This window comes from Agelaius phoeniceus, chromosome 6 (genome assembly GCF_051311805.1).
Source record: "Agelaius phoeniceus isolate bAgePho1 chromosome 6, bAgePho1.hap1, whole genome shotgun sequence".
Lineage (NCBI taxonomy): Eukaryota > Metazoa > Chordata > Aves > Passeriformes > Icteridae > Agelaius > Agelaius phoeniceus.
Window position 1 is genome coordinate 6932126 of NC_135270.1, and position 13650 is coordinate 6945775.

At 39.8% G+C, this 13650-nt stretch overlaps 1 long non-coding RNA gene across 1 annotated transcript; it reads right to left on the reverse strand.

Annotated features, from left to right (window-relative positions):
* Window positions 1-4979: 4979 nt before the first annotated feature.
* LOC143694208 (uncharacterized) lies at window positions 4980-13313 on the reverse strand. Its single transcript, XR_013182561.1, has 3 exons — window positions 13023-13313; window positions 5517-5622; window positions 4980-5146 (listed from the first exon to the last, which is right to left on the reverse strand). It is a non-coding gene; the product is annotated as an uncharacterized LOC143694208 (long non-coding RNA).
* Window positions 13314-13650: the final 337 nt, after the last annotated feature.

Below are 13650 nucleotides of genomic sequence, written 5' to 3' on the forward strand. Positions count from 1 at the left end.
GAACTCCAACACTGAAAGGGTAATTTTTCTTCAAATGTATCTTTGAGTTAGGGTTAACACATTCTGTCACAGACTGTGACAGAATAAAAATCCCTCCAGTTTGCCCTCAAGAGCCAGAGGAAGAAATATGTGTTCTCATATGAGCACACAATACCAACACAAACATAAAATGGGAAAATGAGGACAAATCCCATCAGAACTGATAAAGCAGCTCTTTAAATTTGCTTTAATTGCAGCACATGCTAGTTCATGGATGCTTACTAGAGGAGAAGCCCAGTTCACATTGGCCTCTCAGGATTCAGATATCTGAGCCCAAACATGATGCTGCTGCTTGTAGCCCCTGCTATCAAACCTCCTCTGCTGCACACTGCAGCCTTAACTCAAAGAAGGCAGCAAAGTGACATCCAGCATGGTCATTTTTCCCCCAGAAAATGCTGTCCCAAGCCAAAATGTCTTTGGAAAAAGAATTTAACATCCATATTGAGATTCTCAATGGTTTTTTTTTCCCATTCCAACCAGTAAGGAACAGACTTCAGAGTAAACAGTTCTAGCTGTGAGCATAATGGGGCCTATAAGAATTAAACTTTTTATAATATTCCCATATAATGTCTTATACTGTAATAGAGACTAAAACCTCTACCTTAATGCAAATCTGCCTCCTAGAGCTATCAGTATCAATATTCAAGTTATTAATAATGTTTACAAACTTCTCCTGACTTCTGGTTGCCCAGAAACACTCAGGATGACAGCTCTGCATCCGCAGGTTTGGGATAAGGCACATTAAGCCCCAAATAATCAAATATTCCTATGTGGGATCTCAGCACATCGTTCCCAATGTCCAGAGATGCCAGGAGAACCCTTGGGGGTCTCGAAAATCCTGGAATGTTGCCAAGAGTGTTTGGTGGCTTGATTTTGATCCATCCACAGAAGTAACAAGAGTCTGAGGACAAGAGAATCACTTTAGAGTAAAAGGTGTAAAAGAGACACATTTAGAGGGTGAGATATAGACTTTAAGGTTTTTGGTACAGGGGGGTTATGGAGACAAGATGGAGGGATCAGGGCGTGTCTTGTCCTTCTTCTTTCTTCTTCTTGTCCTCCATCTCCTGTGATGATGTTGGCACTTAGAGATTGGTTTATGGTGAAGGTGCACTTGCTAACATGGGCGAAAAGCATTGGGAAATAAAGGTAAATATTGTATACATAGGTTTTAGTATAAAAAGACATGACCGCCCCGTGGGTGGTCAGAGAGTGCCTGTGACTGCTTGCAGATCAGACCTCTGTTGGGCAGACAGAAAAATTTTGTAGATAAGAAATAATAAACAACCTGAAGACCGAAAGCTGAAGAGTCCAGACTCGTCCTTTGCATCGCGCCCACCAAAGAACCACTCTACCCGTGTCGGGGCAGAGACAGACAGCCGGACCCGACATTCCTACACCAGAAACTTCACCCCAGGGTAAAGCTGCCCATAAAAACTTGTTTTTGTTCTTAAGTAGCCTAGCACAGAAATAGAGGAAGTCTGAGGCATTAACTCAAACACTTAAGAGCTTTGCCCATGCCAGGAGCAGTTCTAGATGTTAACCAATATTTAGTAAATAAATAAAACTTGGGGGTCATCTATAAGAAGATTAAAAATGACAGAGTGCAAATAAATACATTTAAATGGTTAAAATTTCTTATGAATTGATTAAACTTGAAGAAATAAAATTTACCTTTTTTTCCATTTAATTTAAAAAAAATATTTGTGCAGCAGCAGCAGGGAAGAGTCAATGGCTTAATACAGAAAAAATAAAATTCCAATATATCTGAAGCCAGGAACATTCACTACAGGGTTGTTCAGAATACAAATAAAAAAATGTATTCCTAGCAGCATTCCTTTAAGCCTAGACACTGTATTTTGCTCACTCTCTCTCACACAATTAACCTGAGAAAACATTAGTGGTTTTGTAATCCTCCACAGTTTCTTTATGTACCAATCTATTTCTTGCCATTGGCAGTGTGTGAGGCCAATAATGTATGTTCAAAGGAATAAAAGCTATATTTAGAAGCCAAAAGGAACAAACTGACAAGGGGAAAAGCTGCAGCTCCAACTCACAAGAACATATGCAATGTGGAAGAACAGAGGTCATCCTTGCTGGAGTGAGTGGCAGACAGGGGAGCAGGAAGCAGAGCTTACAAGGAATGAGACTGATGCCTGAAGTTTTAATTTTCACATTTTCCAGATTTTGTACTGCTTTAGTATGTAATTCTGAACTTCATATTCAATTCAGATTTTGTACTGCTTTAGTATATAACTCTGAACTTCATATAAAGTGTTAGCAAGTTCTCTTCACAGTCTAGTTAGACAAAACAATCATTTTCCAGCCCAAGGACACCATTGCAGCTTCAGGCCCAAAAAGTATAAAAAAATAATGAGTTGAGGAGAGCAAATTGAAAGGATGGGGTTTCATGACTTTGGACAATTAACCCCAACATGGAAATTGACCAAAACTTGACAAAAGTGTGAAAACTCATCACCTGTCATCCATCTTGGGTCCATCTTGGGTGTAGCCCCAGCCAGGCTCATGAGCTGCCCCAGGTGTGTCCTTTGAAGGCCTTTTAATAAATCCCTACTTTGTTCTTTAACTCTGTCTAGCCTCTGTTCTCAACTCATCAAGACCACTGGCTCCAGAGAACAGGCAGACAGAGCTGCAAGATATCAATTTTTCAAAGTTTTATACACATCTGAGGATTTTTTAAAATTATTTCCCTTGTTTTAAGCTAGTCCCTACAGCTCATTTGGTGCCTAAAAGTACCACCTTTCTTTAGCTTTCTTTTCCCAGTTTTCAGGAGATTTCTTTAAACATCCTCCATTTGATTTAATTTGATTTCTGCTTTATATTCTCTTCATTTTCATACTAATAACACATCTCTGAATCTACTCTTCCCCCAGATGCCTACATTATCTCTTTTATCCTGGAGTTTATCTTTGCATCCTTGAATCTACTGATTTTCTCGCTAGTCTAATTCCTTTTTGCTTTCTGTGATGTAGCCTGACCCTTTTATCAGCTATCCCATCACTTTTCTATCATTCTCCTCTCTCTAAAATGACTCCTGAGAGACTGCAGACCTGAAACAGAGATCCCCTGAAGATCATCAGTGTCTGGAGAAGCAAGATTACAGTCTTTGACATCAAAAAACACCCCATTTCAAGGCTCTTCCCTCTTACAGAGATCACAAAAATGTCACAGCACCATGAGAGTGCTGTGCCATTGCACCTGATATTCTTTTGGGGGATGTGAGGACTTGAAAACCTCTCTGTGACTTGAAAACCCAAGTAGCTAAATGTTGAGAGTTGACTCATTAGCTTCTCCCAGGACACAGAAGAATCACAGGAGGCTGGAAGAATAAGAAAAATAATAAAATAAATAGAAATAATAAAAGAAAAAAATGAATGAATAAAAGAAAAATGAAAATAATAAAAGAAAGAATGTTTGTCTGCCATGCTCAAAAGCCAGGCTGCAGGGACATGGGAAAGCCTGCCAGTCAAATGGGCATGAAGAATGTTGTAAATAACCTGAGATTGGAATTGCAGTGTGCAGTCATGTGAAATGTGTTTCCAGCTCCAATAGAACCAAAATTCAATAGCAAGCCTCAGAAGTGTCTTTAAAGAGAATATATATTTGAGATTACAGTGAGTTATGGCTTTCGGCAAAGTACAAAGAGAAGCTTTTTTGTACGACTTAAGGTACATATTAAATTATAAATTTTTGGATGTCAATGAATATTTTCAGAAAATACCTTCAATATCAATCAAAGCAGTGCTGCCATTCTGAAGAGATGTTACTTCTCAGCACTAGGAACAAAATCACTCCTAATCCTTGCCATAACTTCCACAACTCAGCTGTTAATCACTGTGTTGTGACATATATCTCTCTATATGAAAGGCTGAAGTGTTGAAAGAAAACAAAATAAAAATCACAGTTAAATGCATAGCTGAGCAGAGATTTGCTTTGAAATATCCCCACTTGAAGTCTAAACACAACTGTACTTGTCAGTTAGATTTTTTCTCTTATTTCATGGTACATAATGGCTAAGAATCCAATCCTTTCAGTTTCTCATCTAGCTGTTCACTGTAAAATCTTTTTAAATGTCACCCATAGTAAATTAGGGGTATCAAGATAGCACTTGCTACAGGACCCAAAATACCATTTGGCTATTTGCAACTTCAAACAGAGCAAAGCAGATCCACCTTGGGCACAGCAAACTCTTGCCAAAAAGTTAGGAAGCATTGTAAGGTTTTATTAAACCAGGAAACCTAAAAACAAAGTTAAAATGTTCTTCCTGCCACTACCACCCAAATGTTCTGGGGAAAAGGAGGCTCTCCCAGTGTGCCCCAAAGCCAGAGCTTGCTGAGGAGCCTGCTCACCTCCCACCTAAGAAAAGTCCTTACAAATATAACCTTGGGCCTTGTTTTACACTATGCAGTCTGGTACATGAGACAGAACAAAGAGAATTCCTCAGAGAAGAGGTTCAATGCCACTTAGCACTCCACAGTCTGAAACATCATTCAGTCTACCCCAAAAGCCACTGAAGGAGCGTGAATTTTAATGATGCTCTCACACACAGATCTGCTTCTTCACAAAATTAAACAGCCTTCCAATAAAGGCCCCACTAAAACTGCTTTCTCTAATCCACTTGTGAAGATAAACAGTTGCTAATAACTCCTTATTTCTATAAACATCATCCTGAATTTCTTCATATGTCAAAGACTGACCCACACCTTTGAGGTTATACCACAATGGAATTAGGCAAACCATCCACAGCACATTATGTGTGTGTGTATCAACATCATAAAGGTGGCACTGTTAAATACTCCTGACATTACACTGCTGGCCATAAAAATATTAATTATTAAATGAGAAAATGCATGGATTTAATAGCATATGGTAAATATTTACTTTAAATAAATGTTTTAGTGTCGAGTGTTTCAGGAAAGGAAAACATGTAATGCTAATCTGACGTAATGAGGAGTATTTTAGGATATGGGATTAAAATCTTGCCTGAAAAAAAGCATTATTTCAGGACTTTTTCCAGTAATTTCTGTCCCCAGGATCCACACTGTGATTCTGGTTTTGTCTCTCAGGCTGCAGAGTGCTCTTAAATATCCTGTGAATTGAGAGAAAAGTTTTTACCAAGTACTCTTTGAAATAGATGAAAGCAATTCATGTTAGAAGACAATTTTTGATCCGTGGATAATTACCCACAGTACTCCCAAGGGGTTGAGTCTCATATACAAACAAAAAGATGACATCTGTTTGCTAATAATGGTTAAGAGCATACATTGATTTTTGGGTTGATTAACTGACTGGCAAACTGTTGGTTTAGACAACGATGTGAAGAAAAACATTCTTCATACACCACGTAGAGAAAAACATTCTACATACTGCAGCTATTTTCCCACAACAATTACTTCCAGGCGAGCAATTACAACCCTGTAAGTTCCATCCATAAGTTTATTAGGATTAAGAAAAATTACCTTGTAATGTCTTGACAGAATTTCCCCACTGTGCAAACAATCTTGGCACCCTTGCAGTTAAACATCATTTCTAACGTGGACTTCTGCATTTCCACCCGTTTTGCAGCTAAACCAAAGAAAATGGTAGTTCATATAAAAAGCTTCCTTGTAGTTTCATGATGAACAAGAGGAGAATTGTGTCACATTTTTTTCTCTTTTCACTCAAACTCCTTAAGGTATTGTGTTTTGAAGAGGGTTTTAACCTGCAGTTGGGGTTCATTGTTACTGCTGCATACTGGATTTTTCAATTCTCTCAAAATATTCTATTTACTGCGTGCATTATTGCATCCTCTAAACACACACAGGGCACAGTCCTGACCCAGTGATCAGATACAGCAGAGCTAAAAGGGCTGCAAAATCTCCCTGTAAAGCTGCCTAATCACTGCACCACCTCCTGAGAATGCAATAAAGATTCTCTGTGAGCTGTAGGAATAGGATCTGTGGCTACTGCAAAGGCTGAAGCTTCTCTAGACAGCAACCAAGTGACAGGAGGAAGTTACACGAGGTTAACACCACCAGATGAAAGAGAGAAGAAGAAAATATAACCTCAAAGTTAAATCATTGCATTATCTTCTACAATAGCACCTAATGTCCATGCACACGATTTGAGAAGCAGTTTCTGGTTCTGAATCCCTCCAGGTGTTCATTGTTCCACTGCCAGGTGTTCCCAAGCAGGGAAACTGCAAATTCCAGCACTGGGAGGAGGTATCCCAGCTGTGCAAGCAACACAGCTCAAGGCAGAGCTCCCTCCTGGAGGAATGTCTCCAAAAATAACATTGTGGTGGGCACAATTGGTTGCTTACAACAGAAGTCATTTCAGCTGCAGCAATTTAAAAATTGCATGCAAAAAGAAAAATCAAAAATCTGCCACCATCTTTCTTCTGGAGCAAATATGAAACTGGAAGAATTAAGGGTAGGGATGCAGAAATCCACTTGGTCTGGGATTTAAGGCAGGTAGTGCAGCCAGGGAAGGATCTGGCTGAGGTGGAGCCATTTAACTGAGAACAGGGCAAGTAACACAGAGAAATATGAGCTGTGGCACAAACACAGGGCTCCCACAGGCCCAGCTCCATGAAGCAAGCATACTTATGGCCCTTTTCACCTCTAAACTATCCCCTAAAGCAACAGCTCTGCTGAGGAAGAACATTCAGCTGTTGCTTATAATGTAATGCACAGGGATTTCACAACCAGTCAGAAGTCATTACACAACAATAAACTTAATACACAAATGCTTTCTTTTTCTAGAATGGCTGCACATACATTCTATTTTCATCAGGCATCTGAACAACCTTTACAAAAAGTTGCACACCCCACATGTCACTCAGGAGGAACCTACGCAATCAGCATTTCACCAGGGCAAATTTATTTCTTCTTTTTGGAACAATGTCAGATAACAATTAGACCTCTCTTTCTCCAAGACAGGAGCTGCTTCCCAAGGTTTATACTGAATGGTTTTCCTTGGCAGAAGTGACGCAAAACAACTAACCATTAAAACCTAAGTTATTTTACCTGTATTCTTTCTTGCCTACAGCACTAAACTACTTATCCAGTATAAAACCATGGTGCAGCTTAGAATATTTTTTCCTACTTTTGAATATCAACTTCCTAAAGAGAGAAGCAAACCTTAACAACACCTAAAAGCATGTTCTTTTTAAGATCATTAATACAGAAGGAGTGCTTTGTCACAGACATCTTTCAGGAAAAATCCTTTCCTTAGGATTTTTCCTCCTGAGAAGCTGAGAGGCCTCAGGAACAAAATGTAAATAATAATTATCTGCTGCTGTAGAATGCAACAGGTGCATGGTCTCGTGTGCTTGTTTCTAATTAATGGCCAATCACAGTCAGCTGGCTTGGACACAGAGCCCGAGCCACAAACCTTTGTTATTCATTCCTTTCTATTCTTAGTAGCCTTCTGATGAAACATTTTCTTCTATTCTTTTAGTATAGTTTTAATGTAATATATATAATAAAATAATAAATCAAGCCTTCTGAAACATGGAGTCAGATCCTCGTCTCTTCCCTCACCCTAAGACCCCTGTGAACACCGTCACAGTGCTTGATACCCTTGGGGGTGCCAAGAGATTTCAAATGTAGCGTATTTTCCTCCACTTCATCTAAAGGATTTTATAGCATTACCTGTTTTCACAGTGTCTCAAAGATATCTAAGTTTCAGCATGCTTTGCAACAGCCAAATGACAGCTTAGCAGAGGATTACCTGTTCTCCTCTTTGTTGGTCATTTCTCCTCCTCACTCCAAGGACTGTCACTTGCAGCACTGTGCAAACATTATTGAAAACTTTGCTGCACTGCAACACCAGGGAGAAGCCCCAGCTGTGGAAACCATGACCAGACATTCCTCCTGGAGGATTCCCCAGGGCAGCCTCAGTCCCAGAGCCAGCAGGATGAGGCACTGGGTGAAGGCAGAGGCTCTGCTGCCCAGCACGGAGAGGAGCAAGCAGCACAGCTCGTTCCGAAGCACTGCCCTGGCGCCCCAGAGCAGCTCAGTGAGGGACTGCCTGGCACAGCACAGCTGCTCATGACAGCCCTCCCAGACTCATCTGACACACAGAGTAAAAGTGTGCAGTGCAGAAGAATGCATAAAGCCATATGCCTTTTTCTGTCCCCAAACAAAGGACACGACCAGTTTGAAAAAGCCCTTTTCCAAATCTGCCAGGCCGTTGGATGAACAATCATTCACTAGTAATTTCTGGAGGCTCACAGGTAGTGCAAAAGCATTACAGAGAGCTGCAGAGTTCTGAGTGAAGCCCATAATTAAGCAAGCTAATGATCTGAGATGATGATCCATGGCAGAACTGGTTTGAGTTTGTTTTGAATTCGCTTTAGAATTCTCAAAGAAATGTTTTGCATTAGTGGATAAAAGGCCCTGGTAAGTCATTTGTGCTTGCTGATAGATGTTAAATGCCTCTCAGAAAGCATATAAGAAGTCCCTGAAATGTTACAGATTATTACAGCCAGCATTTCCTCCAGTTAACATATCCAACCAACAGCAAAAATCAGAGAATAACTTTAAGATTGAAAGGGACCATTTAGGCTTTATCTGATCAAATCCCTTAATTCCAAGCAAACAAAAGTCTGTAAATCAGGACCCTGGAGCAGTATTTTCAGTCTAACCATATCTTTTGCAGGACTGGAAACAATGATGTGCAGAAGTCCCAAATGTGGGTTTAAAGGCATAAGATTTGCAACCCCAAAAGTGGGTTCATTTCATGTGGCACTAGTCACAGCAGCTCTGGCCCTTACACAAACAGGATATAGGAAACAGCTGACATTTTGCTCACACAGACTGCATCACCCAGCTCTTCTAAAAGTCTTGAATGCCTTGATTTGAAATGCCCCAGCTGTACCTCAGGGCAGTAAGGGCTCAGCTTTCCCCTGGGCTTCCCTTTGGCTGGGCTACCTCGGGTGTGACAGGGTTCACAGGGGTCCAAGGATGAGGGAAGAGATGAGGATCTGACTTCATGTTTCAGAAGGCTGATTTATTACTTTATGATATATATTATATTAAAACTATACTAAAAGAATAGAAGAAAGGATTTCATCAGAAGGCTAGCTAAGAATAGAAAAAGAATGAATAGCAAAGGTTTGTGGCTCAGAGAGAGTCTGAGCCAGCTGACTGTGATTGGCCATTAATTAGAAACAACCACATGAGACCAATCACAGATGCACCTGTTGCATTCCATAGCAGCAGATAATTATTATTTACATTTTGTTCCTGAGGCCTCTCAGCTTCTCAGGAGGAAAAATCCTAAGGAAAGGATTTTTCAGAAGATGTGTCTGTGACATTTCCAGCAGCTCATCCTCCCCGGATGAGCGGGTGCCGCGCATCGGCGCGCGGGCTCTGACCCAGAAAGGGAGAGCTGAGAAGGGGCTGATGAGATAAACTGTGCCTGTCCCCAGTTCAACACCAACACAGCCACGCTGCACTCGCAGCACACCCAGCAAAAATATCTGCTCTTCCCAAGGATTTATTTTTGTACAGCTTTTCCGCAGTAAACAACGCTCCTGATGGAAACTGTGTCAATGGTGCTGCTGGAAAATGTTAGACCAGACACCCCGATCACATCTTCAAGCTCCTTTTTGGTCCTTTTTCACAAAAAAAAAGAAGCCATCAGAATTGATTTGCCATCTGATTGTTACCTCTGTATTAATTTTTACTTATTATTTGGCTTAGTTTTAAATTTTTATTGAAACCTATTCTAGATGGAAACACTGTTCTTTGAATAGTTATAGTGTCAAGACAGAGTATAAAATAATGTTTTCTCTAACATCTCCCTTTCCCACCCAGATGCTCATAAGCATGCTTTACTTCCATTAGAATATTCATGGGATATAAATAATAAAACAAGCATGAAAGCTGCTGGAGTGTGGGTAGAAAATTTACTCTCCTTGCTAGTTCTTCACTTTCACCTAACTTCCTTACAACTGGTACAATAACTTGAAGCAAAATCTGTCCTTTGAGAGAAACTTCTAAGCAGTTAACAATGCACTCCCATCTTTTAAATCCACACAGTGCCACAGGATATTAATGTAACAGGCCCATCCCTGATGATGTACACTGCTGCCTATTAAGAGCAGGAGCTGGGGAAGCTAAAGAAATGTTTTTCAAAATTAAGCAAAGGGAATTTTTATTGTGCTTAAGCAGATGGTATGCACAGAAAATTTTAAAACAATCTTATTTCCAGTCTCTCCCGGGATAGTTCTCTCCCCACCAAACATAGCTTGTTTTCCAAAGCATTGTTTTCATTTACCTTTCACTAACTGAGCAATTTTCCACAGGCTCTTGAATTTTCTTTGAGCCTCTACAGATACCATACATGTAGTAGACAAAGTGATGTGTTAAAAAGCAAGAAATGAATATTTATGTTCTAAAAGTTATGGCTTATTATTAGACAGTATTTCCCCCCAACTGTTGGGGTTTATTTTAGTAACTAATCAGCAGACGTATATTGCCTTACAAACCTTTACTGCATAATTAATAGTATATAAAGCATTCTTGAAAATGTACAATTCAAGGTGCATTTACTAACATTTTGTGAATCATTTAAGTTTGAACTCTTTCAGTTGCACTGTAGGTTTGCTATTTATAGAAACAGGAATTGAAATAACACAGCTTTGTTTAGAGTTTAATGGCTATGTCTCCTTTACTAGCTACAGACTTTTCAAAGCAGCTACCAAACACGTGAATGAAGATTTGAAAGGACTGGAACATTTCAAAATTCCTCTTCATAAACTTATTTTGCTTCATGAAATGTTGATTGATGTACCCTCTTCAAAGTAGCCAATTGCTACCAGCTACATCTTTCAGAAGTAGCTGTTAGCAACTTAGTGAGTTTATTTATGTTGTAGATATTCTTTCTGGGAGATTTCAGAAGTTGCCTGCACATCTAATTCTCTAAACTTCTTTTGCAAGACTGCTGGTGAATGTTTTTGCCATGTTTGACTCTTCCCTGGCAGATCCAGCACAACAGGATGTGCTATTTAGTAAGTTAGTCATCTTGAACATCTTTGCCTTTCAGAGCACAGAACATTAAGCTAAACTAAGCTTGCCCTGAAAAGGACACCGGGTTTTCACCAAAAGAGTTTTACAAGATGCAGTCAACACTTTACATTATTTGTTCTTTCTTCAACTCAGGTTTGACATTATATTGCTACAAGAGAATCAGTCACCCACACCTATTTTTAAGCTATCCAGGCTTAGAAATGATTCTTCCATTTCTATAAATCAGACTCTTTTAAACAGAGCAACAAGCAAGTGTATTATTTAATTCATTCTAATAAAACAAATCTGCTTTCAAAGCAGTGGCCCCAATTAATCAGGTAAATGCATGAGTGGTTAAAAAAACCAAACAAAAAACCAAAACCACAAGAAAGATTTGCAATGGGTTTGTCATTTCTTCCCAATGTTTTGAGCCAGTCACAAGGCCTTGTCTGACTCAACTCAGCTGATTGAAGTCCCCAGGGCACAGAGTTTAACAGACTAAAGTGCACACTTAGCATGATTCTGACAGTTCTCCTATGCCTCAAAGCACTCTAAGATGCCCCAAGTCCAGGCTAATATTCAGCTGGAAAGCACTATCCTGCTCCATGCCATCCAGAAAAGAAAGGCAGCAAACCCCAACTATCCTTGTTAGCAGGGTTTTGGGTTGTGTTTAGATTTTGGAGCTAAAATATTTCAGAGCAGTTTGTAGAGTGACAGAGTCCCAAACCCATGATTTATTGTGGAGTGGTTGTCTTCAGGGATGTCTTCAGCTAGACCAGCTTGCTCAGACCTAGATCTCCTTGCTCCAGTGTTTCACCACTCTCATTGCACAAAACTCCTTCTTTATATCTCATTTGAATTGACCTCTTTCAGTCTGAAACCATCATCCCCTTGCCCCATCACAGCATGCAATCCTAAAATGTCTGTGCCCACCATCCAGCTGCCCCTCAGGTACTGAAAGGCCACAATTAGGTACCCCTAGAGCCTGCTCTTCTCTAGGCTGAAGGCTCAGCCTTGGCACAGGGACTGATTTTTACACTCCCATGGCTCAGTCCCACTCCTCAGCCCCAAACTGGAAACTGTGCTCCACATCTTGCAAGCCCTGAAGAGAGGGCAGGGGTGGGAAGGGTGCCAGCTTCCCTCTGGTTAACACAGCCCAGGTCACAGCTGAACAGCAGGAAGAAAATAGAACATACATTAGGACCCTACATTTGTACTACATTACAAATACTCATCATTGCTAAACCTTCAAAAACACATTATTTGAAATAAAGCTACAGTTTGTAATTAATATGAGCAGTTACACTAACAAAAACACATAGAAGGCAATGAAAAAAAATCTGACAGACAAAAGACTGAGCAGCTTTTTCCTCTTGGGCATAGTCTTTAATAAGAGAATCAGTCAATCATTCTTTGAAATTCTGCTATCAGGACAAAGAGAACATGTCTCCAGGAAATTTAGCATGATGTTGTCTGGAAAATGAAAAAAAAAGCATTTCCCAAAGCATTCATATCTCCATCCAGCATTTAACAGATGCCTTTATAAGCCTTGAGCTGCAAGGACTGGAACAAGATGCTCTGCATTATTCTCTCACCTCCCCTATTGAAATCCCTGCCTGTGTTAATAGAGGTAACAGATTTACGTTCTTACACTGAATCAAAGAGGTTTGAAACAATAGTAGATTTTTGCAATGCTTATCCAACCTAATGGGAATTCACACACACCTCAGAAGAAATTTTACTGCCTTAAGACAGAAGCAGTGTAGAATGTGGTTTAACAACATTTGGTATTTTCTGACCATTAAAACATTCTGCCCCACCATAACAAACTCATATTTTAGAGACACATGGGCCCAGTGTCCTCACCAGTTTCAGTACCATAAATGGGCTGCTCACAAGCCAAATAAAAATGTACAGAAAATAGGAATTACTGAATTATTCCTAGTCACTTTATAAAGCATTGCTCACCTGCAGGCATGTTTTGATGGTTTCTGGTGGTCCAGCAGGTCACTGTTGGACTCTAAAGACACTGAAGATTCCTGTGCAAGTCAGCCCCAAAGGCATACATTTGCCAAATCTTTCTTGCACATGGAAGAGAAAATAGTGAGGGATAAGAAGAGAGAGAAGCTTTCAATGCAGAATAGAAGGAAAAAAAAACCCAGTATTTTTTTTTCCTAACAAGACTCCATTACATACTTCGAATTATATTTACTCAGAAAAAATGTAGGTATTTAGAGTGATAACAAAATTACAAAAGCAGTACATTGCAAAATGCATTTCCATAGCTATAGCAGTGTTCTTTCCCAAGAAAGAACATTAGTAATTATTAGTAATTATTAACATTAGTATCACTGCATTTTTAAGTCAGGGATGTGGAATCATGAATTCACCACCAACAAGACAGAGATGCTGCACACATTTGCAAGGAACAGCCTTAAAATGGTGGCAGAAAGAACCAACAGCATCATTTGCTTGCTATTGTGAAGAGTTATGCCTCATCCCATCAAGGAGGAGAGCCGCACAATTTTATTTCTTTCTAATCCAGGTAGTTCCAATTTGCAATGAGAAATACTGTCACGAGTTATTTACAAGCGGG